The sequence below is a fragment of the Adiantum capillus-veneris genome, chromosome 28 (genome assembly GCF_014529385.1).
Source record: "Adiantum capillus-veneris isolate H3 chromosome 28, ASM1452938v2, whole genome shotgun sequence".
NCBI lineage: Eukaryota > Viridiplantae > Streptophyta > Polypodiopsida > Polypodiales > Pteridaceae > Adiantum > Adiantum capillus-veneris.
Genome location: NC_140958.1, coordinates 136,392,865 through 136,420,690, shown reverse-complemented (window position 1 = coordinate 136,420,690; position 27,826 = coordinate 136,392,865). Strand labels below are relative to the sequence as shown.

General features: G+C 41.5%; 1 pseudogene; it reads right to left on the bottom strand.

Moving 5' to 3' along the window:
* Positions 1–20,260: 20,260 nt before the first annotated feature.
* Positions 20,261–26,791, bottom strand: LOC147421362 (uncharacterized; annotated as a pseudogene).
* Between the last annotated feature and the right edge of the window lie 1,035 nt (positions 26,792–27,826).

Genomic DNA, 27,826 nt, shown 5'->3' with positions numbered 1-27,826 from the left:
CATGTACATATGTAGAAATTCACAAAACACTGGCTCTCCAAAATGCACACAACATAGCTTGTCAACCCTCCAGTCTGCTAGAGCATGCTCAACGATAGCATAAACATTTTTTCCACCTAGTAAAAAATCCATATAGAATATGCATAAAATTTATAAACAAACACCACCTATATCATGTCTCCCACTCCCATTATCAAAGCATAAACCATATGTAGGAACCAAAACTTCTTTAGACATAAAGTACTTTCAACAGATACCACACAGTGAGACCCTTTCATTATTATAGCATGCAAGTAAGCCTTCAGCATCTCATCCAAAAGGTCTTCAAATTCTACATAGACCATTTCTATATACTCATGCATATCCATCTCATTCTCCCCACTCTTTACTAAGCATCCATCCACCAATTCAACCACACCACGCATGATAGGTTAGCCACCTTTCATACATAGCTCAGACTCCTTAACAAGAGGATCAAGAAACACATCATAAACCATATTCACATGAGGCATAGAAAGCGCATCTCCATCATTTTCCATATCTTCTAGAACCCCAATATTCTCTCTATCAGTCAAGCGATGGCCACATACATTAAAAGGTCTTCAAATTCTACATTGACCATTTCTATATACTCATGCATATCCATCTCATTCTCCCCACTCTTTACTAAGCATCCATCCACCAATTCAACCACACCACGCGTGATAGGTTAGCCACCTTTCATACATAGCTCAGACTCCTTAACAAGAGGATCAAGAAACACAACATAAACCATATTCACATGAGGCATAGAAAGCGCATCTCCATCATTTTCCATATCTTCTAGAACCCCAATATTCTCTCTATCAATCAAGCGATGGCCACATACATTACTACAGATTCCATCACAAGATTCCTCATGAAAAATATCCTCATTTACAAGGTCCACAACATGCTCAAAAACATCAGCATTTATTGGAAAATACTCAACAATAGCATGCATTTGAGAGAGCTCTTCATCCACGTCATTCACTTCCATATAAACATCCTCATTGACTTGAAAATCATTCTCAACTACTTCACATAAAGGAGAGGGATACTCAACATCCACTTTCACATCCCCGCATGCTCATTTATCACATTGGACACATCAACAATAGCATCTACAAATTAATTGTCATCATCATCATACCTTAAGACTTCACTGATTGCATCATTTTTCTTCTCATTAACTTTCACGTTGGTAGAAACATCATTTTTTGCACGTAAAACACCATTGAGAGGCATAAACAAAATGGATGGCATGGATGTGTACATTCATCTTAGCGTCTTTCTCCTCATTATATGCTTTTATCTCTTTCTTAAGAGAACCATCTTGATACAATATTTCATTAGAGACTCTCTTTGTATCCACATCAATGCATAGAGAAACCTTTCGCTCCACATCACCTTGCCATACAATCTCTCTAGCTTCCATTCTATATGCTTTCCAATCCTTATTGCATCCTCAAATGTCTTTGGTCTTTTAAACTCAAACTTCAATCTTGAATCAGCCTTAAGCTTTGCATAAGCATACACTTCTTAAGCATAAGAGTAGGAACATCACTGCCCAAAGCAACACACCATCTCTTCAACAAATCATCAAACTGCTTCACAAAGGCATCTACACTTTGATAATCACCTTGCACAAGCACTTCAATGGAGTGCCATACATCCGTTGGGTGCTCTACCTTCTTGAACTTCTCAAGAAAATCCTTCTTGACCCCATGATAAGTCATCACTTGGCAAGGTTGAGATGATTTCAACCAAGAATTCATACCATGTCCTTGCATCGTCTTTCAACAAAATAGCAAAATCTTCAACATAAGCATTGGATCTTCCTTATTTGAAATCAAACAATAAAACTAAAATTCCTTAACGAAGTCCTCGGAATCTTCATCTACATGACCATAAAACTTTGGAAAATCTGCCATCACATCAATGAAACCAGCAAACGGAAGGTCACATAAAGCAACTCCTCGATGGGGGGGCACCAAAACACTATTGGGAAGAATAAAAATTGGGACATCTTTATAGCTTAAACCCCAACCAAAAAGCCTATTCTCCCTTGGGAATCTACAAGCACATGCACATCCAAAAGGACCAGAGAACATAGGAGGAAAATCCTATCAAGGCACACATTTACAATACACGCCAACCAATGCATATGAAGAGAAGGGGCTCCCCTTTCACAATTTAATATAAAAAATTCACAGCTTCAACATCAACTCCATAATTCATAAATACATTTCTTCACAATCTGCTTGTACACAATTTTCCACTAGGTGATGGGAATGGGATCGTGCTAGCTAGGGTGGATGAAAGAGAAACATCATGTACACAAGTGAGTGTCTAGTAGCTAGATTATCATTCAAGTGAATTAGGTTCCAAGATCAATTAACTTGGACTCATAAACACGATCCTGAGTATTTTCTAAGCCATCACAAGCTCACCATAGACTAGGGAGATGTAATGCAAAATAGACTTGTATTTGTTCATTCATAAAATGAGCGTTAAGTAGATCTATAGCCTTGCACCACAACATGTGGCATAATTCCACTCTTATCTCCTTTACTCACACTTTAAGACAAAGCTCACACTTTACAATTCTTCCCTTCAGGTTTGGACTAAGACAAAATGATGAAGATGCAATATTCACCCAGGATGATAAGTTGGTATTTACACAACATGGTGAAATCCGCACATATTGACAAAATCCACACAAGATGATAATATCCCCTACAAGTAGAGAGGCTGCATCTTCAAGGTATGTCATCATAGAAGACAAGGTTGTTCTTGCCTTTGTCTTCTACCATGTAAACTGATCCTTTGATAGGTCTCTTCCCTTTGTAGCTTTTGTTGTACTTCTACTATTGGTGCTTTCTCCACTGCTACTGCGTCCATTAGAGTAGCATCAAGAAGGAGGATGTCCCTTCTTACTGCATTTGTTGCAATCTTTGTGTATCAATCTTTCACTACCTGTCCCATTCTTCCACATTCATAACACTTTCTCCTGGTTGTTTTCTCACTAGAGATCGGATTAAACCAAGCCAAGAAGGCATGTGCAGGACATATGAAAGCTCTCAAGTTATTTGCATATATGGCTATAATCCGGATTCGAGCGCACTACCCGAAACCTGGTCACCAGAGGGTGACAAGGTTAGTCAATTTTCAACTTATGTTTGTTTTGTCTATGTTTTACTTTTCATTTTGAAAAAATCTCTCTACTGTGCAAAAAAAAGTGCTTGGGCAGACTCCATAAAGAGCCACTGTATAAAGCAAAGTGCTTTGCATGTCTTCATGTGAAGCACGACTTCTCTTATGTGCCAAGGTATTAATGATTGACTTCAGATATGATAATGGAGCACTTCTTTAGCACTACGTAGATATAAGCTCATAATTTATGCAATGCTATGTTGTGATGTATTCATGCCAATGTAATCGTGCAAGGCACGTATACCAGGGGATAACATGGTTGAGACCGTCATTGTTTCCAAGGACAACACCTCTGCATGCATGGCATGCACGTGACGTTTATTCATAGGCAAAGTGCCATACATCTGCACCCTGATATAGTCACGATCACATACAAGGTAAGTGGGTCACAACGGTGACTTCTGGTACCTCTCTCTATGAGGGCGTGGTACAATTACACAATTGTATGCTTATAGGATAAGCTAAGCCTCTCTCTACAAGGGTACGCTTATGGGATAAGCTAAAACACATACATGGTCTGCATGGGATCATATGCAAGGGACATACAACACATTCAAATAAGGGGTTCTACTCAGCCTAGCATTCTCTCTCTCTCTCTCTCTCTCTCTCTCTCTCTCTCTCTCTCTCTCTCTCTCTCTCTCTCTCTCTCTCTCTCTCTCTCTCTCTCTCTCTCTCTCTCCCCCCCCCAACTTCTATCAGGAAAGGTGAAACTAGGCATGATTTTATTGAAATATTTCTATGTCCATACGATGCTAGGAATATTTTGAAAGAAATGATTGTGTATATGTACATACACATGCATGGTGCATCGAATAAAGGATTGCCCATTTTCCAAAGCCAGGTGGTTACGTGGGGCCCACATGTGTACAGGTAAGACAGCCTATACATAGTACATCGATTTTCATCGTCACCAGTATCAGTGTGTTTTTCTAAAATATAAGGAGTTGGTGGAGTGTAAAACTTCTCGAGGAAGCTATTAGTGTGCCGACGCCATGAGGTAAGCAGGTGCGTCAGATGGAATCCAATGGCGTCAGGAGGTCGAATGGGGTCAATACTTGCACGTGGTAAGCGAGGACACAACAGGAATTTTTTCTTGTAATGATTATGCAAAAAGGTCATCATGAGAATTGTATTTGGCGTCCACTTCATGTGATTGCAGGATGCATTATTGGAAAAAGTTGAGTGCGAGGTGTGCGGATGGATGTAGAAGGGTAACAAAAACGCCTTACGTGGCCATTTTTAAGCCTGTTCAGGGTCTGTTTGAGGTCAATCAAAAGGCCAAAGGTTCCCAAGGGATAGAGTGAAGTGTGGACACTGAAAATCCTGAGAAAAATACCAGCAAAACATGGAGACAAGAGGAGGAATAGTCGCAACTTAGTTTTTTCTGTTTTTGGAGCCTGTTTTGGCCATAAATTCCTCATCCGAGGTCGGATTTGAGCACATTGATATTGTAGACTGTGGTTTTGGGTGTTTCGGGCGCAATGGTGCTGTCCATTTTGCCAAATTCCTCTTTTTTTTCTTTTTGCTGTTTTGGCTGTGTAAGTTTCTCTTGTGAGCGAAGCCTTTGCTTCAATTTGTGATTGTATCTAGCATATTTTATCCATATTGTGTGAGCTATTTTCCCCAGTGGTGTTGGCCCAAGTTCACTTGTATCTAAACATAAAAAATATTCCTCTTTTAAGCTAAGTTTTTTGGGAGGTGTGTGTGTGTATGTGTGTCTGTGTTGAGTGGGCAAATCGATAGTCTCTCTCCTCTCACTCCGTCGGTGTGTTCCCTATCTCGACCAAGTGGGTTGTGTAAGACAAGTGGTGATGCATAGTATGTGTGTGTGTGTGTGTGTGTGTGTGTGTGTGTGTGTGTGTGTGTGTGTGTGTGTGTGTGTGTGTGTGTGTGTGTGTGTGTGTGTGTGTTTGTGTATCATCCCAAGAGTGTGTGTCAAGCAATTATAGAGGCGTTGTGTGTGATTGCATCCCGCTCACATTCTTTTGGTGCCCCTACGGAGGATCTTCTTCGAGTACCTTCAGCTTTGGGATTACAGGTTGTAGATTACAGATCACAAATTACAGGTTATAGGTACAAGTACAGGTGATTCACACAGGTATAGGTAGCTGAAGTAGAGTGATATACTGGCAAGTAGAAGTCACTTGTAGTTGTTGTGGGTATGCATCATTTGGCGCCTATTTGAGCGCATTGTCTGGTATTGTACATTAATTGTGGATATTGCCATTGTATGCCTTTGTGGAACCATACTTGGTTTTATTTGTGGCAGTCCTAGCCATTTCTGAGACTTGGTCTGGAAGAAAGTCATTTTTGAGACTTGACTATACAATATTTTCATAAACCTTCGTGAGAGAGTCGTGGTGAGGTTTTATTGAGCTAGGGGATTCTCAAATGTGAGATCCTTTTGGTGATACAGGTGGCTAGAGCACCCTTTTTATGACCTCGTCATAGGATATGTACTAGTGATTCCTACTTGATGCGTGGGTACCATTGTTGGCAGGTTATGCATACATATACAGTCTATATTTTGGGTTCTTATTGTTCTACTACTAGGGAAACTCTACCAAAATTTTTCCAAGTTATGATGGCTGGTTTTTTGGTCTTTTGAGCCATTTATGTTCTTATACTGCTAAAAATTTTGGCAAACTCAGATGGTAATTAGTCAAGTGTGCTTTCTTGGGATGGCATGGTTGGCTTTTAATGGATAATCATGACGGACCTCAATTCACTCCTTTTCATTTTGCACAAAGAATCCAGATAAATGATCATGTGGACAGGAAAAGTTTTTACCAGCACCACATAGTCTTTATGTTTGGGCCAAGAAGATTAAGAGAGATACTAGAATCTCCTTTGCGTGTTGTAATTCCAATGATTAACTATGAAAATTCATTTGATGTACATGTGTTCATCCTTTTCTAAAGCTTGAGCTCCATTGAAGTTTTTGGGGATTGAGTCAGTAAAAAGTTTTGGGTTCTTGCACCTGTGTTAGAAGGGGTTCTCAAAGCATCAAAACTTGGGTAGCCATGGATTTCTCTTATCCAAAATTTCATGGAAGAAGTGATGAAGATGTGGAAGACTTTTTGGAAAAAGATGGAGGTTGCCTGCATTAGCAAAAATCAGATTAGTGATCTTGCACAAATGTTACGTCTTCTCTAGATTTGTTTGAAGAGTGATGCATGAGTTTGGTCCAAATCATTTGAAGAGGAGTTGCATGTGGCTAATCCACCTGTTAGGTTAAGTTGGGGGGACAATCTAAGGTATGGATTGGAAGTGGAGTTTGTGAAGATAGAAGATCTTGACAAAGTGTAGTAAGAAGTACAGGGTTTGGTGCAAAGGGAAGGTGAGCCAGTAGATGCATACATACGTAAGTTTTTAATGGGATGGGAGAGGATGTGCAAGGCCTTAGCACCATAGGTACCCCCACCTGACATGATGAAGAAGGACAGGTTCTTGGCTGGTCTTTCGAAGAATATATGTAGGAGATTTGAGATAAAGAAGCCTAGGACATAAGAAGATGCACTAGATGTAGCGAGGAACAAAGAGTGGAAGCTGAGAAGAATGAGTCAGCTAGGAGTAGAGTCTTTGCCCATGAGGTCTGAATTTTAGCCTACGGATTCTTTGCAAGGTCGCATGTCAGGGGTTCATCATGAACCAGTGGTTTCTGCTACTCCTCATGTTATGCCATTAGTGGTCACTACAATAGTGCAAGATGATGGGCTAAGGCAAGACATGAGGCGAGCGGTAGATTTAATGAATAATCTCATCCTAAACATGCTAGGAAATGTGGGAAATAATCGAGGTCGGGGGAGGTTTGCAAATCAACTAGGAGGTGCAGAAAAACCCAGGAATGGTGCTAGACAAAGCAATGGTAGAGTCTGGAGGCAGACACCCACGTGTTATAATTGTACAGAGTTGGGGCACATCAGCCCGCAATGTGATAAGCCACCAAGGATGGGGGGAGACATGTATCCATAGCCAAGACAGGTGCTAACTAGGTTAAATGATTATGGCATTGAAATTAAGGGAGAAGAAGGAACCAGTGGATTACCCCAAGAGTAAAAAGGAAAGACAAAAGTGATAAGTGTGCTCACCTTGGAGAAGGCAGCAAAGCTAGAGGATACATTAGTGATGCCTATTGGGAAGAGGACCACACAGGATAAAGTAGGAAGAAGTGCCTCAGGTCCTACTAAGAAGAAGGGAAAGAGCCATGAAGGTGAGGATGTCAAGGCCAAGAGGAAAAGAAGGGCCCGTCTCGCAAGTTTCACGTTTTAGATTTTTTACTAGGGGATGGGCAATTAAGCTATGACTTGAAGAGGATCTAACAAGCAGGAAAGCAGATATTACTTTTGGGTAGCTCATAGAGATGGTGCCTAAGCTAAAGCAACAGTGAAAAAGGATGGTTAACCCAATGGAGAAAGAACCAGAGAGAGGTTCAATGAAGGTGTTGGTGGTGGATGAGCTACCAGACATTTGCCTAATAGCAGATGTGTGAAACAAAAGAAAAAATCTAGGACAAGTTTATGTGGATGGTGGAGCCTAAATATGTGTCATATCACACTCATGCATTGAGAAGATGTGTCTTACAGTGACTGTGGTGTCAAGCATTTGGATCAGATTGACAAACCATCAGAAAGTAAAATGTTTGGGTGTTATAAAGAGCTTAGAAGTGGAGACGTATGATGCCAAGGTGGTGGTTGGTTTTCATGTGATGCCAGTGAGATTGGGAGCATATCTTGTTATACTGGGTAGACCATGGTTACGTGTAGTGGGAGCTGCTCAATATTGGAGACGTGGTACGATTAACTTCTATGGAAATACAAGTGCCAAGAAGCTATATAATATGGACACAAGGAAACTATTGGAGGAACTTTATGAAGATGAGGATGATTCCATGGTGTCTGATGAGGACAATGATAGTACTACTGGAGCTGATGAGGATGTTGATGTTGCATTTCTTTTGATGGACAAAGAAATCCATGAGTCTGGTTTAGTTGCATTTGCAAATGAGATTGAAGATGAAAGCGAAGGGCCTTATGAATTGATTGAAGGGCTGATGAAAACCAAGGTTGAATTGTCAAAGAAGCAGGAATTGATGACTCAAATGATCAGTGGAGACCTCTCAGCTATGGAGAAGGAGATATATTTGCACATGCTGGCTCGTTTTCTTGATTTGTTCATTACTTCATATGAAGAGATTAGAGGGTTCAAAGGAGAAGATATGCATATAGAGATGAAAGAGGGTGCTAAACCAGTGTGGCAAAGGCTAAGAAGAATGGGTCAAGAGCAGATGGAAGCCTTGCGAGAAGAGGTGGACAAGTTATTGAAGGCAGGGTTCATAGTCCCAGTGGAGATCAGAGGATGGGTGAGTCCAGTAGTAGTCAGCCCAAAGAAGGATGGAAAGTGGAGGATTTGTGTAGATTTGAAACCCTAAATGCAGACACTGAGAAGAACACATATCCTCTTCCATTCATCAATTAGATCTTGGATTCAGTGGCAGGTTATGAGAGGTACAATGTGTGTGATGGTTTATCAGGCTATCTTCAATTGAAGATTGCTCTTAAAGACCAAACAAAGACAAATTTTATTACACCATGGGGTTGTTATTGTTACACGGTATTGCCTGGGCTATCAAATGGACCATCCTAATATGAAGAGAGAGAAAATTTGGTATTGGCACCATTCATTGGTAGTTGTGTTAAAGATTTTATGGACAACTTTTGTGTCTACAGCAATAGGACTGAACACCATGAGAAGCTGCAAATGGTATTGGATCGATATGATTAATGAGGAGGACAACTAAATCCAAAGAAATGTCATCTAGCACAGCCAAGGGTGAAGTTATTGGGCCATATGTTGTCAGAAAATGGCATTGAGGCTGATCCAGAAAAGGTTAAGTCTATTATTCTTCTTCCATCACCTAAGAGTATAAAGCAATTGGAAACCTTTATACGCAAAGTGAAGTACATGGCATGGTTTATTCCATTGTCTTCACAGCTCCTTTATCTATTACAACAAATGGCAAAGCATGATTGGCTGAACACCATGAGAAGCTACAGATGGTATTGGCTCGATATGATGAATGTGGAGGACAACTAAATCCAAAGAAATGTCATGTAGCACAGCCAAGGGTGAAGTTATTGGGCCATATGGTGTCAAAAAATGGCATTGAGGATTATCCTGAAAAGGTTAAGTCTATTATTCTTCTTGCATCACCTAAGAGTACAAAGCAATTGGCAACCTTTATACGCAAAGTGAAGTACATGGTGCTATTTATTCCATTGTCTTCATAGCTCCCTTATCCATTACAACAAGTGGCAAAGCATGATCCATTGAAATGGTATGATAAGTATAAAGAAGTGTTTCAAGAGGTGAAAGATGTGTTAGGGGGCAGTCAACCATGCAAGCTCCTGATTGGGAGCAAGTGTTTCATGTAAATCCATCAATAGGGGATGATGCCATTGGAGCCACGCTATTGAAAAAGGGGAAGGGTAGCAATTATATGAGGCCACTGTATTGTGCAAGACGAGTGAAGTTGGTATTAGAAAGAAAATTGTTGGAAGTAGATCTAGTGATGGGTAGTGTAATATTTTCCTGTCGTCGACGATTTTGTCATTACTTGCTACCACGACCTTTTCTTTCCTTAACAAATCATGACTTTTTGCCACAGTTAATTAATGGAACTAACATGTCAAATGTGGTCAAGGAATGGGTAATTGAGTTGCAAGATTTTGAGTTCTCTTTTTTAGTGGAAGACAGTACAAGATCTAACGTAGCTGATTTGTTGACTTACAAGGAGAATCCCCTTCTTGTTAAGGAACAAGTGGTGAGAAGGGTAGTTGAAGAAGTGCCACAGATTAGCAATGCACATGTGTTGTTCTTTGATGGCTCATACAGAAAGAGCCATGATGTGACTTCAGGGGGTATAGCACTTTACGATCCAGAGGGGAAGCTAGTATCCAAGAGAGGGTTCAAATTGGATGCGCATAGTAACAATGAGGCTGAATATGCTACGTTGGAATCCGGATTAAGCAGACATGTTTCTCTAAACATAACCTTGCATAAGGTCTTGCAAGAAGGGTATGTATGGCCTAGTTTTCACAAGGATGTTCACCATTGGTGTAGGTCTTGCAATAGGTGTCAAGCATTTGGGAACAGAGTGTTGAAGCTAGAGCTACAAAAAACCATTATGGTGTTTGATGTGTTTGAAAAGTGGGGGGTTGATACAATAGGTCCATTACCTATCACAAGCAGGGGCAAAAGCTATATTTTGATTGTAGTGGAACTATCTCTCTAGATGAGTAGAGGCTAAAGCAGTAAAACAAATCACTACAAAGGATGTGGAAAAATTTTATTATAATGAAATATGTTGCAAGTTTGGGGTGCCACTAGAGCTACTTCCGGACAAGGGGCCAGGATTTAGAGCTAAACTATTAGACTTTTATGGGCAAAGATGAATATTAGGCACCATCATACCACTCCTTATTATCCACAATGTAATGGCTTAAATGAAAGATTCAATGAGTTGGTGCAAATTCTTTTGAAATTGACAGAGCACCAAGGAAAGAATTGGGATTTGGAATTGCCTAGTGCATTATGGGCTTATTGTACTTCGGTAAAGATAGGTACAAGGTTTACTCCATTTCATTTGGTATATGGAAAGGAAGCCCTATTGCCTGTGGAGGTAGATTTGCGTGCGCCGTCAAGATGTTAGAAAAGTTGCTTGTGCAGTCTAGTGATGCATTTAAAGAGAGGCTCTTACAATTACAAGAGGTTCAGTTGGATAGGACGAGCACATTGGAACATTATAAGCAGATCCAAGATAAAGCTTTAGAAAAGATAAATGAAAAGGTCAAAAGTAAGGGTATCAAGAAACATGACTTGGTTTTGTGTTACAAGAGCAAGTTGGACAAGACATTCCAAAAGAAGTTTCAATTTAAGTCAGAAGGCCCTTTCAAGGTAGTTGAGTGTTTTCTGAATGGTACATATCAACTGGCTAACCTGGATGGGATTCTACATAAGTCAAGGGTAAATGGATTTGCATCTTAAATTACATCATGCTAGATTAATGATGGTGGAGCAAGATGAGTTATCCGCAGAACAAGTAATATATGTGAGGGATGAGGAGACGTGTGACACGGTGAGTCTAATATCTCTTTTTGCTATTGCTGATCATGAATGATCTAGCAGGCTAGGGGATGGGAAAATTATCTTAGGAGTTTTTTGGAAGAAGTGATTGTGCATATGTACATACACATACATGGTGCATCGAATAAAGGTGTTACGTGGGGCCCACATGTATAAAAGGTAGGACAGCGTGTACATAGTACAACAATTTTCATCATCACCAGTATCAGTGTGCTTTTCTATAATAATGAGGAGTTGGTGGAGTGTAAAACTTCTCAAGGAAGCTATCAGCGGGTCGATGCCATGAGGTAAGAAGGTGCATCAGATGGCATTCTCAGTGGCGTCAGGAGGTTGAATGGGGTCAATACTTGCATGTGGTAAGCGATGACACAACGGTAATGTTTTCTTGTGATGATTATGTAGAAAGGTCATAATGAGAATTGTATTGGTAGGCCACTTCACGTTCTTACAGGATGCATTATTGGAAAAAGTTGAGTGCCAGGTGTGCAACACTTTGAATTCCGACGTTTTTTTACTTCTTCCATGAGGTAGTAGAAGAACGCTTGGAGGATCTTGTTAAAAAACTCTCACCCATATCCTTCCCTAGAGTTCAACCCAAAACTTGGGCTAATCAACTAGTGGAGTGGAAACATTCTTCTCTTCTAGAATTAGACTCTTTTATTCAAAACTCCATCCTACAAGCGCATTTGTCTAGTTCTTTGAATCAATGGCTCACAACACAAGAAAAGGAAACCAAGAGACCCTCTTTGCCGAAGCAATGGCTTTACCTAAAGAAGATACCATTAGTGAGCTCATTCAACATGAAGTCACCACTCAAATGAGCAAACTCCTCTCCCAAAAAAGACACCTTTGAACTTTTGTAAACCCCCTTCCTCTAAAAAACCTTTTGCTTTTAATAAATTCACTCCCTCAAAACCTTCATCTTCCCTTGCTAAACATAAAGCCCCCTTTGGGAAATACCCCCCCAACCATTCAAAAAACCTAATAACACTTCCTCCTCTCTCTCCCTCTCCCCCTCCTTGCTTTAAAAAAACCCCTCCTCTTTACGCCTTCTACCCTCACCCACTCCGCATTTGCTCAAAACTCTTAATTATCCCCTTAATACCCATACGAGTTCTAGCCCCCCTTCTCCCACCCTTTTTCCTCTTCTCCCTAATTCTCATCCAACCTTCCTAAAAACCCTAGATTTTTAAAAAACCTACAATGGAGGAGGAAGTAGTTGTTGAGCACCCTACTTCATGGATCCATTTGCTCTTCTCAAAATCCCCCCTCTTTCCTTTTCTTTGGACCCCTCCTCCCTTTTCACCAACCTCATCTCCTTCTCCTTCCCCTTATGGTGTTGTTAAAAGAAGATACAAATATTGGCTCCCTCTTACTAACCCTTCTCGTTTTAAGGTGATTATTCTTGGAAATCAAAAAATTTATGAGTTAGAAAACAAAGTCACTAACTTAGCTTTCCACAACCTCTCCACAACCTCTCTAGGAATTACATTCCTTGGCAATCTTGGCACCCCACACACCAAAAGGTCGCATTCATCTTTGCAGAGCTAAAAAGATACATCATTAGAGAGAGTTCTTTGGAGGGCTTCCTTACCATTCGTGCCCAATTCTTCCAAAGACTTAGAGAAAAGGGCTACCCCGAGCTCTTCTTCAAACATGTTTCTCCCTTATCTCTTACAATGACAGAGACTCTCTCCTAATCAAGGAACCCAAAGCAAAATACTCCCTCGTAGTGGTCAAAATTCCTTTTTCACCCTTTACATGCAATCTTAATATCTCTCCTAACTTGATTAAACCTCTCACACTTCAACTGAAAACCACACCCAAACTATCCCACCTCCCAAAATCTCTTATTTGTTGTCTTAATGCTCCCAATGTCGGAAAAATTCTAGCCCCCAATTCTCGCACCCCTCCTTGATCTCTTTGTTATAACAACCCCCCCCCCCCCCCCTTCTCTTATGTTGGAACCCTCTCTAGGTTTGAACCATTAATATAATTTTGGTATATCCAACCCCCTGCGCCCATAAATGTTTGGGCCTCTCTTAAATGTTTCACACCCCAAGTTTTGTACTTGATGCCTTTATCCTTGTTTCTAGCCTCTCTTTCCTCGTTGTTACCTTCCAAACGCTACACATCATACCAAATTATGTCAGTTTTTACTTTTGTGTACCAGAAGATGCCAGTATTTATTGTTGGGTAGCTCAAAACTTCTATCCTCCTCTTAATCCTCACCTTTCATACCCACCTTGGGTTTGTAACCCAGAACCCTTATTCATACCCCCACTCCTTGTAAAGAAATTAGCACTACTGATGAGCTTTTATATAAGCAAAACCCGTTTATTGTTTATTGTCCCCCCCCCCCCCCCCCCCCCCCCCCCCCCCCAAATTCTCCTTTCTCATCATTACCATTTCTTGGTAAGTATTGCTCGCTTAAAGTGCATAAAATGTTAGGAAATAAGACGTAGCTAAATAGATAATTGAGTAGATTACTTAATGGAGAGAGATAGATTTACATACACGAAATTATAGAGTAGAGAGAGAGAGAGAGAGAGAGAGAGTACACACGATATACGTGGTTCACCCAATGTGGGCTACGTCCACGGGAAAGCAGCCACTCAATGGCTTTAGTACTTCAAAACAAGAAGTAGTTTACAAAGGGATTATACCCTTAATGGAGCTCTCGCCTTGCTTCACTCTCACCACCTCACACTCACCTTGTTGCATCAACTTCACACTATGAAATGTGTGTAGAAATGGCCTCCTTTTATAGGCCAAAAGGGCTGGCCTCTCTTATGAGAGACAACCATGTGTAGCCGCCCTTGTGCGAATAAGTCCAAATCGGACCCTCCAATCCGCCCATGTGTGGCCGCCCTTGAGAAGACAAGTGCGCTTTTGACTTCGGCCACCGGCCATTGACTTCCGACCACCGGCCATCGGCCATTGACTACCGGCCACCGGCCAACCGACTGGTTGTTTTCCGACCACTTTCCGGCCGCCGTCCGGCCATAATATTCCGACGAAAAAGAATATTCCGTCGAAAAAAAAGTCTTGGGGGCCTTCGCCCCCGAGGCCTTTAAAGTTGCCCTTGATTCTTGTCCGTGAAAATTTTGGTTTCCGGTGAGTGATTTTCCTTCACGCACGATCACTACAAAGAGGCTATTCATATTAGCGACGCTCACACAGCGACGCTCAAAAAAAAAATTCCCGGCATCGCTATGAGCGTCGCAAATTTACAAGTAAATTTGCAACACTCATAGCGACGCCGGCTGGGCTAAAAAATAACAGAGAGCGCCCAAAAACTCAGATCTCATATTTGAGTTTTTCGGCGCCCTCAAGCAAGAGCAGGTAACGCTCTCCCTCCCTCTCTCTTTCTCTCTCTTTCTTCTCCACACACACACACACACACACGAGGAGAGGAAGGAGAGCCAGGTATGCTCCTTCCCTCTCCTCACTCTCATGTTCCCTTCCCCTCTTTCTCTCTCCCTCTCTCTCTCTCTCACACACACACATAGTGTTTTTGAGAGAGAGAGAGAGAGAGAGAGAGAGTACAAATATAAACAAAAACGCACACACACATACATAAATAAAGAATGCACACACACATTGAAAGAGGAAAAGAGAGAGAGAGCATGCATAAACAAAAAACGCACACATTGAGAGAGGAAAAGAGAGAGAGAACATGCATAAACAAAAAACGCACACATTGAGAGAGGAAAAGAGAGAGAAAACATGCATAAACAAAAAAACGCACACACATTGAGAGAGAAAGAGAGAGAAACTAATTTAACGTCGTAGGAAACTAATTAAAATTAAAAGACCTAAAGATCTAGCCGACGAGGAGTTGAACTCAAGACCTATTATTCAAGAGGGAAATGGCATAACCAATCTATCATACTTGGCATGGGTGATAGAAAGGTTATACCATTTATCTCTTTTTATTGGCACACACATCCACACACGCGCACACACACAAGAAGAAGAGAGTTATAACGTTGTAGGAAACTATCATAAAAGACGTTAAAGATTAGGTTAGATGTAGACTTACGTTAAATTAGATTTAGGTTTATTTAAGTTAAATTAGATTAGATTTAGGTTTATTTTTAGTTAGATTTATGCTTATTTACGCTAGATTTAGATTTACGTTATATTAAATTAGATTTAGGTCTCCATAGACTGCGATGCCTGCATGAAGCGGGTGAAGAAAGCCCTCAATGGAATATAGGGTATTGTTGCCTTCACTCATGGTGGGCTCCGTCGATCCAAAAGTACTGGTGAAATGTCTTCAGAAGATAGGGAAGAAGGTGGATCTTCAGGGCGGCAAGAGTCACTACATCCCCGACAATGACCATCTAGACAACCTCTAGTCATTCAACAACAACTTCAAAGTTAGTAACAAGAGCAAGAACGGTCCAAAGGGCCAATTGTTGTCGTCAGATGTGGATGGAGATGAGGCAGCGTCACCGCCGGAAGGTAACTCTCACATCTTTAGTGATGAGAATGCCAACTCTTGCCGAGTTATGTGAAAAATAAGTTTTAAGGTTCTTATAATCCCTGTTAGTTTAGTTCTTTGTTTTTAATATAGCATAATTTAAGTTAGATTTAGATTTATGTTATATTAGATTAGACTTAGGTTTATTTAGGTTTACCCACACACACACACACACACACACACGCACAAGAAGAAGAGAGTTTTAACGTCGTAGGAAACTATCCCAAAAGACGTTAAAGATTAGGTTAGATGTAGACTTACGTTAAATTAGATTTAGGTTTATTTTTAGTTAGATTTACGTTTATTTAGATTTACGCTTATTTACGTTAGATCGAGTCCACGCAAGAATTACTTACGGTTTAGGGTTTAGAGTTAGACGAGCAGTGAAAAGATCTACTGTGAAAAGATGTTAAGATGCTGTGAAGTGCTACAGCTAGAGAAGAGGCAAAGGGGTTTTGTCCACTACATGCAGTATCATGTAGACGTGGGTCTGTAGATTTCTTGTACCCACAAATATAGGTATTGACCAATAAAGACGAGATTATAACCCGGTGGTTCTGATCTCCGTGCACCTCTAGACCGAGGTGTGCGGGGATTGGACATGACTAGAGAATGTGAGGTAGAGAGAGAGAGAGAGAGAGAGAGAGAGAGATAAGACGAAGAATGCCAATAGAATATTAAATTTGTTCTCCAGGTTATAAGATTTTTATCCTCATTATGAGTAGTGACGAGGATGTGGGACCGTCCAACCGAAACACCTATCTCTCAACGAGGATCTTATGTCCTTGTAATCAATGCAAGCATGCTGTGTGACGGACAAGACGTGTTTCTTTGCAGCACGTTCGCGAATTTGGCGAGTTCGATCCATCTATTATAGATCGAGTTGTTGCCAATTATAACTCGTCGGACTCTGACGCTGGCCAAGAAGCAGCAATCTTACAACCCAATAGACGTGTTCGCAGGCGCTTTGGTCAAGCAGCATATGTGAGGCCACAAGATGTAGCCTCTGACAGCTCGGGGGATGATCATGCAGAGCACATTCCCAACAAGGCAATGTTTGAGCCCGAGATTGATGAAATGATCGAGACGATCATGGATTCAGAAAGGCTTATCTATGATGATATGAAAAGTGAAGCCGATACGCCATTGTATAATGGAGCACATATGTCTAGATTGAAAGCACTCCTGGTTCTTCTCAACATGCAGGTAAAGTTTGGATGGAGTGACACTAGCGTCACAGGGCTTTTCAGGTGATCTATTGCAATAGTTTACTTTAATAAAACTCTAAATGTATAATGATCTTATAGATTTTCACACGACTGTATCGTATTTTTATGTTGTGTAGATTGCTTAAAGAGCACATACTACCAGCTGACAATGTGATGCCAGATTCCCGAGATGAAGGAAGAAAGATTTTGCGAAACTTGGGGATGGATTACAATTCTATCCACGCTTGTCCTAATGACTGCATTCTTTTCAGAGGGGAATACATAGACATAAAGAAGTGTCCAAAATGTGATTCCGAAAGATATCGAGTAGATCTCCACGGGACAAAAATTCCACAAAAGGTTTTGCGACATTTTCCTCTGCTTCCTCGCATCAAGCATCTCTTCGAATGTAAGTCCATGGCCGCCCTAGCATCATGGCATGAGGAGAATAAATCTTCGGATGGTGTGCTACGAATTCCTGCAGATTGCACAGCCTGGAAACATATAGATGGAACATGGTCGGATTTTGCCAGGGAAGCTCGAAATTTGCGCTTAGGCCTGGCTATGGATGGCGTAAATCCATTTGGTCAAAGATCAACATCTTACAGTGTATGGCCCGTTGTCATCGTCAACTACAACATTCCCCCGTGGTTGACTACGAAGAAGGGGCACCTATGGCTAAGCTTGATTGTGCCAGGGCGATATAAAGTGGAGAATATGGATGTGTATCTTCGTCCACTATTGGAAGAGCTACAACAATTGTGGATTGGCATAGAGGTGGTGGATTTGAGCCGACACACACGACGACGGAATGCTTTGATCAGAGGCATTCTAATGTGGACCATGCATGACTATCCCGGGCTAACAGAATGCTCAGGTGATCTATTGACACTCCTCACTCAGACACTGTAAATCTTGTTTTTTCCCATAGTTGATCTATTATCATGTGTATACATGCAGGGCTTCAAACAAGCGGATACAGAGCATGTGTCACATGTGGACCTAGACTGAATGCACGTAGGGCGCCCTCACTGAAGAAGCAAATCTACGAAGGTCATCAAGCGTATCTTCCAGAGAATCATGTGTTACGCGATGGCTTTTTGGGAAGAGAGCCACCAAGGATGTCTGCACAAACATGGTTAGAGCAGAAGGAGATGTGCGATGACGGATTGCCTCGAGGGATGAAGAGACTATCTCTATGGTACGAGTTACCATACTGGCCCCGACTCATGATCAATCACTTGCTCGATCCAATGCACATATTCAAGAATGTGGGTAATCTACTATGGGACCATCTGACCGGCAAGAAAGATACTTTGGGAGCCAGAGGTGACCTTAGAAATGTGGATCGTATGGAGCAATATTGGCCGCAAACAGCGTCTGATGGATCGATAAAACTCCCTAAAGCACCATGGATTTTCACAAGAGCCCAAGAACGCAAAGTAAAAGAGACCATTCGATCTTTGCGGACCCCCACTGGCGTAATGCACTCGCTCTGAACGTGTTTTACTAAAGAAGGAAAGCTTACCGGTTTGAAGTCACACGATTGGCATAAAATGTGTCAGGTACGTTCATAGTGGACTTTAATATCATTGCATAAAATGTGGACTTCAATATCATTGCTGCACATACTTTACAGCTTATTTTACTGGTTGCCATTGAGGGATGTTTGTCTCTCGACATCCGTAACACAATCTACAAACTTGCAAAGCTGGTGCAATGGATCTCACAAAAGGAGATCAACGTAGACTCCATACCATTCGCCAAACTAAATGCTGCGGAGCTTGTGTGCATGTTTGAGAAACATTTTCCTACTACCATGCTAACCATTCAGGTGCATCTTCTTGTTCACATAGTTGATGAGGTGGAAATAGCTGGCACAGTTCATTTCAGATGGATGTTCTTCTTAGAACGTTTCATGAAAACGCTTAAGGGATATGTGCGTCAAAAGGCACGTCCGGAGGGTAGCATGGAAGAAGTTTGGTTGGTATCAGAGTCCCTAGTGTACATTGGAGAGTGGCTAGACGGATTTGATAAAACTCGGGACACGCTATGGCGAACCATAGATGATGAGCGCATATATGGGATTGTCATGTGCAATCTCGGTGTTGAGAAGAAGATGACGGAAGATCTAGAGGCTAAAATCAACCGATTTTGCATGCTTCACAATCCAGTGATGCAAAAGTGGATTTCACAATATGAGGATGCAAAGCAAGAGCGACAAAGGGCACGAATCGAGTGGAGATCGGGAAGACGACCACCGATGCACTATCCGACGGTTCTGGAGAGCCTACCAACATTCATGAGCTTAAGATGGTTGCACAACCAATTGAAAAGCGCACAACAATGCGGTGACGAAGTGACTGAGGAAGAGTGGGAGTAATCTCGGGGTTGCGCGACCAAGGTAAGTTTGCAATGTATGACTAGCTAGTGACTTTATTTCTAAACGTTTGAACGGCCACTCATAATCTTTGTTCGTTGTAGTATAAGTCATACACAGCAGCATGGTGTAAAGGTCGACATTTTAGGGTGGAACGGATCAACAAAAAGCGTTTTACTCAAGATTGTGGAATCATGGCAAAATTTGAACAGTCTAGTCGACGACGTTCCTCTGATGCAGATCCTGTGTGTAATGGGGTTGATCAGGAAAGGCTTAGACAGATTCTGCATATTCTCTGATAATTGCCTAACACTTAACCAACCACCAATACAGAACTACACAGTATGTATGCACTTCAAACCTTCAGATACTTCATCGACAAGATCAAAGGGAATACATATATCTCATATTTATACTCAGGATTTCATCAGTTATTCATCAGACATAGATCAGAATCAGAACATACAATAGACAGATAGATATAACTGCCGCCTTCCATTTCCCATCATCATCACACACCAGCGTCATCCCCTTACTTCCTTACATCATCGAAGATCACAAAAGATACAAAAGCCCCTACGAAAAGTTACATCCTTTCACATAATGTCTTTTCCTACTTACTTCCTAATAGGTTTCTGATTATCTCCTGAGTTGACTCTGACCTGATGAATTCCTGATTGGAATCTGAAGTCATCCTGACAGCTGACTGCATATTAATTATGGTAAAGGTCCCCTTTACCACCTGGCACACCCGGTGGTACCAAAAAGAAACTTTTTGGCGACCTGAACCCACAATTCCCTTGATCACTCCTTTTGTTCAACCTCCAGCACACCATCTTCTTGAGTAAGCATTTCTTCAAATTTGTCCTCCACATTTTGCAATTCTGTATCTCCCTGATCATCTACTATCAGCTGTTGCAAGCTTTCTTCTTCATTAATCTGCGCCTGCTGCATCAGATTTGTTTCAGGTACAGTCTTCTCCTTTTCTGCAACCACACTGTTTTGCCCCTGATCTGCAATCTCTTCAGAAAACTTTTCCAATTCCTGATTATCTTTTTTCACATGCTGTGAAATTGTATCCACTAAAGTATCCAACATTGGAGTCTTTAGTACATCATCTGACTATTGCTCAAGAAGAGAGTTATATTTTTCATGTAACTCCTCATACTGAAATTTCAGTAACTCATACTCCTCCTTGTTTTCTTCTTTGGCAAATATTTCATATGGTTTAGACATCACTTCTTCTAGCCTGACTCCCAGATTTTGCCAAATTTGTTCTCCCTGCTTCCTCAGTTGAGCCTTCATGTCTTCAACCTCCTCAGGTGACAAGTACCATCCATCAATTGACAACTCATCATCTGTGCATTCTCTAATTTGCTTTTCCACATCTTTACAGGCTGCCACTCTATTCAGTAGAACCCTGTTGTCTGCTTCTAAAGCTACATTAGTATTTGCTAAATTCCCCAACTCCATAGTCAATACTGCTTTCCACTCATTCTGCCACACTTTGTACATTTTTGCATTGCTCTCTCTTTTGTGCAAATGACCCTGAAACATCTTGAACTTTTCTTCCATTTTCTGATTTTGCTCTGATGCTGCCTTGAGCTTCTCCTGCAACTCTTCAATTTCCTCCACTGTCATTGTCTTTTTACTCAACTGCCTTGCCAATTCTTCTTTCTCCTCCACAAGTTTTCCATTTGTCCTCTCCAAAAGTACATTGTTCATGTTCTGCTGCTCCACAAACTCCTTTAATATCTCTACAGACTCTAAGGCTTTTGAGTATGTAACATCTTGAAAAAATTGTTTAACAAGAGACTGTTTGATATCCTCTTGCTTCTTTCCACTCTCAGTCTCCTTGGTCTGCACGACATCTAACCTTCTTTTCTTCAACTTGATGGAACGCTTCACCGGAGTTGTCTGAGCCCCCACAATCTTTATCTGTCCATCTTCCTCTTCAGCCCAGAATTTTGGAATCTCTACATCTGTATTCAACCCCATAGTTTCCATACATTCACCATGTGAATACTTTGCTGACCACATACTCTTATATATGCCTGTCTTGGACTCATGATACTTCTTTGTCTTCATTTCCCTATCAATCATCTGCTCAGAATCCAACAGTTCATGCTGCCCAAATACTTCCTGATTGTGTCCTTCCTGTCTATCAGCCACCTGTCTTGACCCTGATGGTGTCATCGCCCTCAATACACCATTATTCTTTACATGCATGAAAATTGCAGCAATCAAAGGTCCCACTTTTGTACTTCTCTGCACTCTTTTCTTTTCTTTGAAAAATACCTCTGAATGTATTTTTTCATACAACATTGTTGCCCATCCAAATCTCTTACCCTTCTCTGCCATGCTGAGAATTGCATAATTCTCTCTTGATATGTAATCCAACTTCACCAATAACATGACCCTTTCCAAAAACCATTTTATTTGCTGCAATCTCTCTACATCAGACACATTTTTCAAAGAAAAATAATTGCGAGTACCTTCACTCTTCCCGAATTCTACATCCATGTCCTCCTCAGATGCTTTGTCCACCGCATTATCAATTCCTTCAGGCAATCAAAATACTGTTGCCACTAATGCTGCTGACAAGTAAACTCCGTGTCCCACCAATCCATTAAAATCTATAAGTTGTGCCATCATCATGCCTGTTTGAGTCGTGAAACACCAGTGTGTCCATGGCAACTGTGCATACTCCAATAGCTGAATAGACTGCAGCCATCGTGCATGTCTGGGTTGGAAGGAATCGATCTCCACCTTAATATCCATGAGATGATGCTCTGTTGCTTGTCTGGCCTTCATTTGAAGCGGTGTCAGCTGCTGTACATCCTCTTCCTCATCGTCGATCTCCACCATTGTTCCAGGGTTTGGCCTTGCCGATCTCAGCCCCGTCCTTTGCACCATCGCTTCAAAATCTGCAGCTTCTCTAGCTAACGGCGGCGTACGCTGGGCTTGCTCTTCACCTAGCAACACACTCTTTCTCTTCTGCATGGCAGGCACTAACGCTGACACACTATTACTTGAAATGTCAAGTCCTCTGTCAGTTTGAAAACACGAAAACGTGGTCTCACACTCCACCTTCACTTCTCTATTCATAATACCTCGTACCCCCGAATCGAGAAAATATATTCCCACCTCATTTTGACACTCTTTTTGAGGAACCTCCCCTTCAAATAATTTCAATCGATACCCATTCAGTGGTTTTCCAAAATGGTTCCCAACTTCATCCTGTAACACAAAAGTTCCTGGCCCTCTGACTTCTGCTATTTGATAAGGCCCTACATATCTCAGCTTGAGTTTCCCTGGTCTTGGCCCCAACTTACTGTTATATACCATGACCCAATCTCCTTTTTTCAAAAATTTGAACTTAATGTGTCGAGACACCCATGCTTTCCTTCTGTTCTGCACTGCTTCTGCCAAATAAGCACTCAGAATCCTATCCTCCTCCAATTTCAACAAGGATTCCTCCCTGAAAGGTATAGACTGTTCTGGAGACAGTCTATGCTTAGCTGCAATTCTCAAACTAGGAACTACAAATTCCATTGGTACTACTGCTTCTAGTCCATATACTAGCCTGAAAGGTGTCTGACCTGTTATCACCTTGAAAGCTGTCCTGAAAGCCCACAAAGCAGAATCAAGCTTTGTATCCCAATCCTTCCTATTGTCCTCCACAATCTTCTTCAAAATTCTGATCAGGATCTTATTAGTACTCTCTGCCTGTCCATTTGCTTGTGGATAATACACTGTAGACTTCTTGTGTATTATCAGGTGTGACTCAGTCAACTTCTTGATCACTTTGTTGAGGAAATGTACTCCTTGATCTGAAACCAATTCCACGGGATACCCAAATCTGGTCATAATATTCCTATAGAGGAATCTTGCCACACTACCTGCAGTATTATCCCTTAGTGCCACTGCTTCAACCCATTTTGTTGCATAATCAGTAGCCACCAGAATATATCTGTTTTGAGTATTTCTTGCCGAAGGAATAATAGGTCCCATGAAATCTAACCCCCACTTTTGAAAAGGTTCAAGTGGTACCACTGGTTGCAAAGGCATCCTATCTGCATCATTTGGCCTTCCATCCCTCTGACAGACCAAACACTGCCTGCAATAGTTGTAAGCATTCTTATGAATACTTGGCCACCATAACCCTGCCTGAAATACTTTTCTAGCAGTTACTTCATGAGAAAAGTGTCCTCCAGCATTGCCCCAATGAGCCTCTAAAAGAACTTCCTTTTGTTTAGCTTTCCCTGAAACACACCTTCTGATCACCTGATCTATTCCTTTCTTGTATAACATTCCTGATATTACCATAAATGATCTGCTCCTCAATGCCAACCTCTTCCTTCTATCTGAAGTCATCTCTTCTGGAAAAAAACCCTCCACCAAGAACTGAAACATCTCATCATACCAATCTTCTGCTATTAGACCTGTCACCACCTGAAACAGTCCTGCATCAGGTAATTCATCAGGCACTCCATCTGTTTGTTCTCCTGTCTCCAATCTGCTCAAGCAATCTGCAATGGCATGCTCTTTCCCCGGTGTATGCACCACACTATAGTCAAATTCCTGAAGTAAAAGAACCCATCTTGCCAACCTGCCTGACAACTGTGGTTTATTAACCATATAGATCAAAGCTTGATGATCCACATGAAACACCACCTTATTGGCCAACAAGTAATGCCTGAACTTCTTCAATGCATAAACCATGCCTAAACCTTCTCTTTTAGTTACTGAATAGTTCCTTTCAGCAGAGGATAGCACCCTGCTTGCATAATAGATAGGTCTAAACCATCCCTTCTCACTCTCTTGCATCAGGACTGCTCCCACTGCACAATGACTTGCATCCAGAAATATATGGAATGGAAAATTCCAATCTGGAGAAATTAGAATTGGTGCCACCACCAACATCTTCTTCAATAATTCAAAGGCCTTTTGCTGATCAGTAGACTATAAGAATGGTACATCCTTCTTGGTAAGCTTTGTCAGTGATTGACAAACATATGCCAAATACCTCAAAAATCTGTTATGCCACTTTACTTGTCCCAAAAACCTTGACAACTGCTTCAGGTTCTTAGGTACTGGTGCCTTCAGAATTGCCTCCACCTTCCTGGAATCAATGGCAATCCCTTCTTTTGATATCACATGTCCCAAAAGAATCCCACTGCTTACTGCAAATGCACACTTTTCAGGGTTCAAAGAAAGTCTATCTTCCCTGCACTTCTGCAAACAGAGCCTGAGATGTCCCAAATGCTCATCTTTTCTCCCAAAAACACTGAAATCATCCAGGAACACCCTCATAAAAGTTGTCAAGAAAGGAGCAAACACTTGCTGAACCCACTTCTGAAAAGTAGGAGGTGCATTTTTCAATCCAAACCCCATCACATTGTAAGCAAACACTCCCCATTCTGTAATAAAGGCTGTTTTTTCTCTGTCCTCCACTGCCATCCTGATCTGATTATAGCCACTAAAACCATCCAAAAAGCTATACATTTCATGTCCTGCAACCGCATCCAATATTGTATCACAATATGGAAGTGGAAAAGGATCAGTCGGTGTGGCAGCATTCAGCTTCCTCCAATCCACACAAACCCTGATCTTCCCATTCTTCTTTGGAACAACCACTATTGGAGATAACCATGTCACCTTGTCAACCGGGTAAATGAAACCTACTGCCAAAAGCTTGTCCAATTCCTCTTTCACCTGCTTAGCATAACTTGGGTTTAATCTGTATCTTTGTTGTACCACTGGGACTGCATCAGCCTTCAGGTTGATCCTGTGTTCACAAAAATCTGGATCCACTCCTTTCATGTCACTGTAGTGCCAGGCAAATACATCCTTGTATTCCCTGAGTAAACCCTGCAGTCCTCTTTTAAAATTTTGATCCAGATTGACACTGACCCTGACCTTCTGAGAATTCCCCTCTGTTCCTAGATCCATGTCTTCCAAATCATCTTTCCTTACCCTTGAAATTTTTGAAAGATATTCCTCAAAATCTTTCTCTGCCCTGATCTCTGTCTGTTTCTGTTCTGCCTCCAAATCAGATCCTTCAGGAAACAGCTTTCTCTTGCCCAATTTTTTCTTCAATTTCTCCACCTTGGGATCATTAGCTACATATTTCTCTGCAATATTTTGTACATCCACTTCAAATATTGGAATGACAGAAGAATTTACCCTAAAAAATTCCTCTTCCTCATCTTCTTCCAATTCTGGAGCCATATTGATTGTTTCTGCATGCAAAGGTCTGCAATCAGGTGGAAGTATTTTGATGGCCACCATCTTCATTCTCACCTTTTTCTTGCCCTGTCTCAATATCACATAATCTGCTCCCCAATGTTGCTTGACTTTTGCTGCTCTAAGCCAAGGTCTCCCAAGAATCATAGGATACGACTGAGAAGACTTTTCCAATTGCAACACCACAAAATTGACTTTAAACTTGAGACCTCCAATCTCAATTTCCTTATTCCTGACAATCCCTAATGGCTGGATCCTCCTCTGATCTGCCATTTTCACTTGAAATGGTGCCGGATCCCAACAGGTAATGTTCATCTTCCTGCATGTTTCCTCTGGAAGTACATTCACTCCTGATCCTCCATCAATCAACACTCCTGGCATAAATATCTGCTCCATCTTTACACTGATCACTGGAACTTTGTAATCAACATCTGCAGGTTGCATTTCTGCTACCTCAATCTCCTGATCCGGATCTTCATCTGTTTGTAAGTCAATCGGATTCTTTCCCCCATACTGTTGTTGTAACTTCTGCATGAATTGTTCTGCAAAGCTTGGTACCAAACTCAAAATCTGCCTCAAGCTGATCTGAGTAGGTGCTTCCATTAATGCATCAAAAAACTCCTCAGACATCTTGACTGCAGCTTTCTTCTATACAGTCAGCGCCTGATCATGTCCTTTACCAACTCCTTCCTGTATTCTGTCCGCCGGATACCTTACTATTGCCTCAGGGACTTCCTGAGTTTCCCTTCTTTTATCCTCTTGTCGCTTGTTCACTTTATTTATCTCCTTCAATACTGCCATTCTAATCTGGTCCTGAACCTTCCAGTCGATTGGTTGTTGTTCTTCTTTTTTCTGAACCTTATCCCCCTTTACCTTTCCTGACGACCTGGTTACCACCATAGCTCCAGGAACATTATCCCCCTCTTTAACTCCTTCAATCGAGACACACTCTGTACAATCACATTGGAACAGGTTGCTTGATTCCCCTCTTCCACAGCAGCGCTCATTAGGCATCCGGGCCCTATCAGGCTCCACTTTGGCATTCATCAGGAACTCTTCAGATTCCTGTTCTTCTTCTTCCAACATGACAACATTTAACTGTGCAAGAGGCCTTTGTTGAGGCTGGCCGCCTTTATTATTATATTGTACTATAGGGATCCCCCTCTCACTCCTGTGTTTGCACCACAGGGTGCATTCAGGTCCCTGTCTGTGCCCTTGTGTTCCACAATTGGTACACGGTAAATTTCCTCCCATTCTGTCCTGATTCCTTTGATTACCCCACCCTTCTTGGGCTTGAAGTCTCTGAATAGGACTTGAATTTCCCCAGTTTCTAAAATTCTGTGGCCTTCCCTGAGGCCCTCCTGCAATCATGACATTCGCTGCAGGTGGATTCATTCTTTGCTGCACCCTTTCTGGAATGCGTCCCCGATAATTTGGATTGTACCAACATCTTTCATCACTATGGCCAAACACTTGACATGTTTGACAATAAGGCCTCTCTGGCATACCCAGTTTTGTAAGACCCAAATTCTTCAATTGACTGACAATCATCTGACTAATGTCTTCTTTTCCAGGAACTGTCTGCTCCCTGCTTTTACCCTTTTTCTCTTTGTCCCTCTCCTGCCTGGAGGATTTCTTCTTTTTCTTTTTCTCTGACCAATCATCATCTTCTTCATCAGAATCCTTTTCAGACTCTGAGTCTTCCTCATCTGAGGAGTCATCTGTTTCTTCATCATCTTCTTCATCCTCTGAATCTGATTCTTGCCTTTTGGAAGATTTCTTTCTCTTCTCAAGGCTTCCATACCTTCTTTCTGCCCTTGTGGCTGCTTCCACCAACTCATTGAAATCTGCTTCATTGTTGATCACTCCTCTTCTTGCTACTGAACTGCGCAGCTCTAGATTCAATCCTCTACAAAAATAATCGCCCAACTGTTCAAATGATGGCCTCTGTGCTGCCAACAATCTGTTGTTGAGGTTTCTAAATTTCTGAGCATAGTCTTCCACTAGAAATTTTCTTTGCTTCATCTTTCTCATTTTGATCAAGATATCCTCAGGGGTCTTTTCCTCCCTGAATCTTGCCAAAAATCTGTTTCTTAATGCTTCATATGTTGGAAAAGCTCC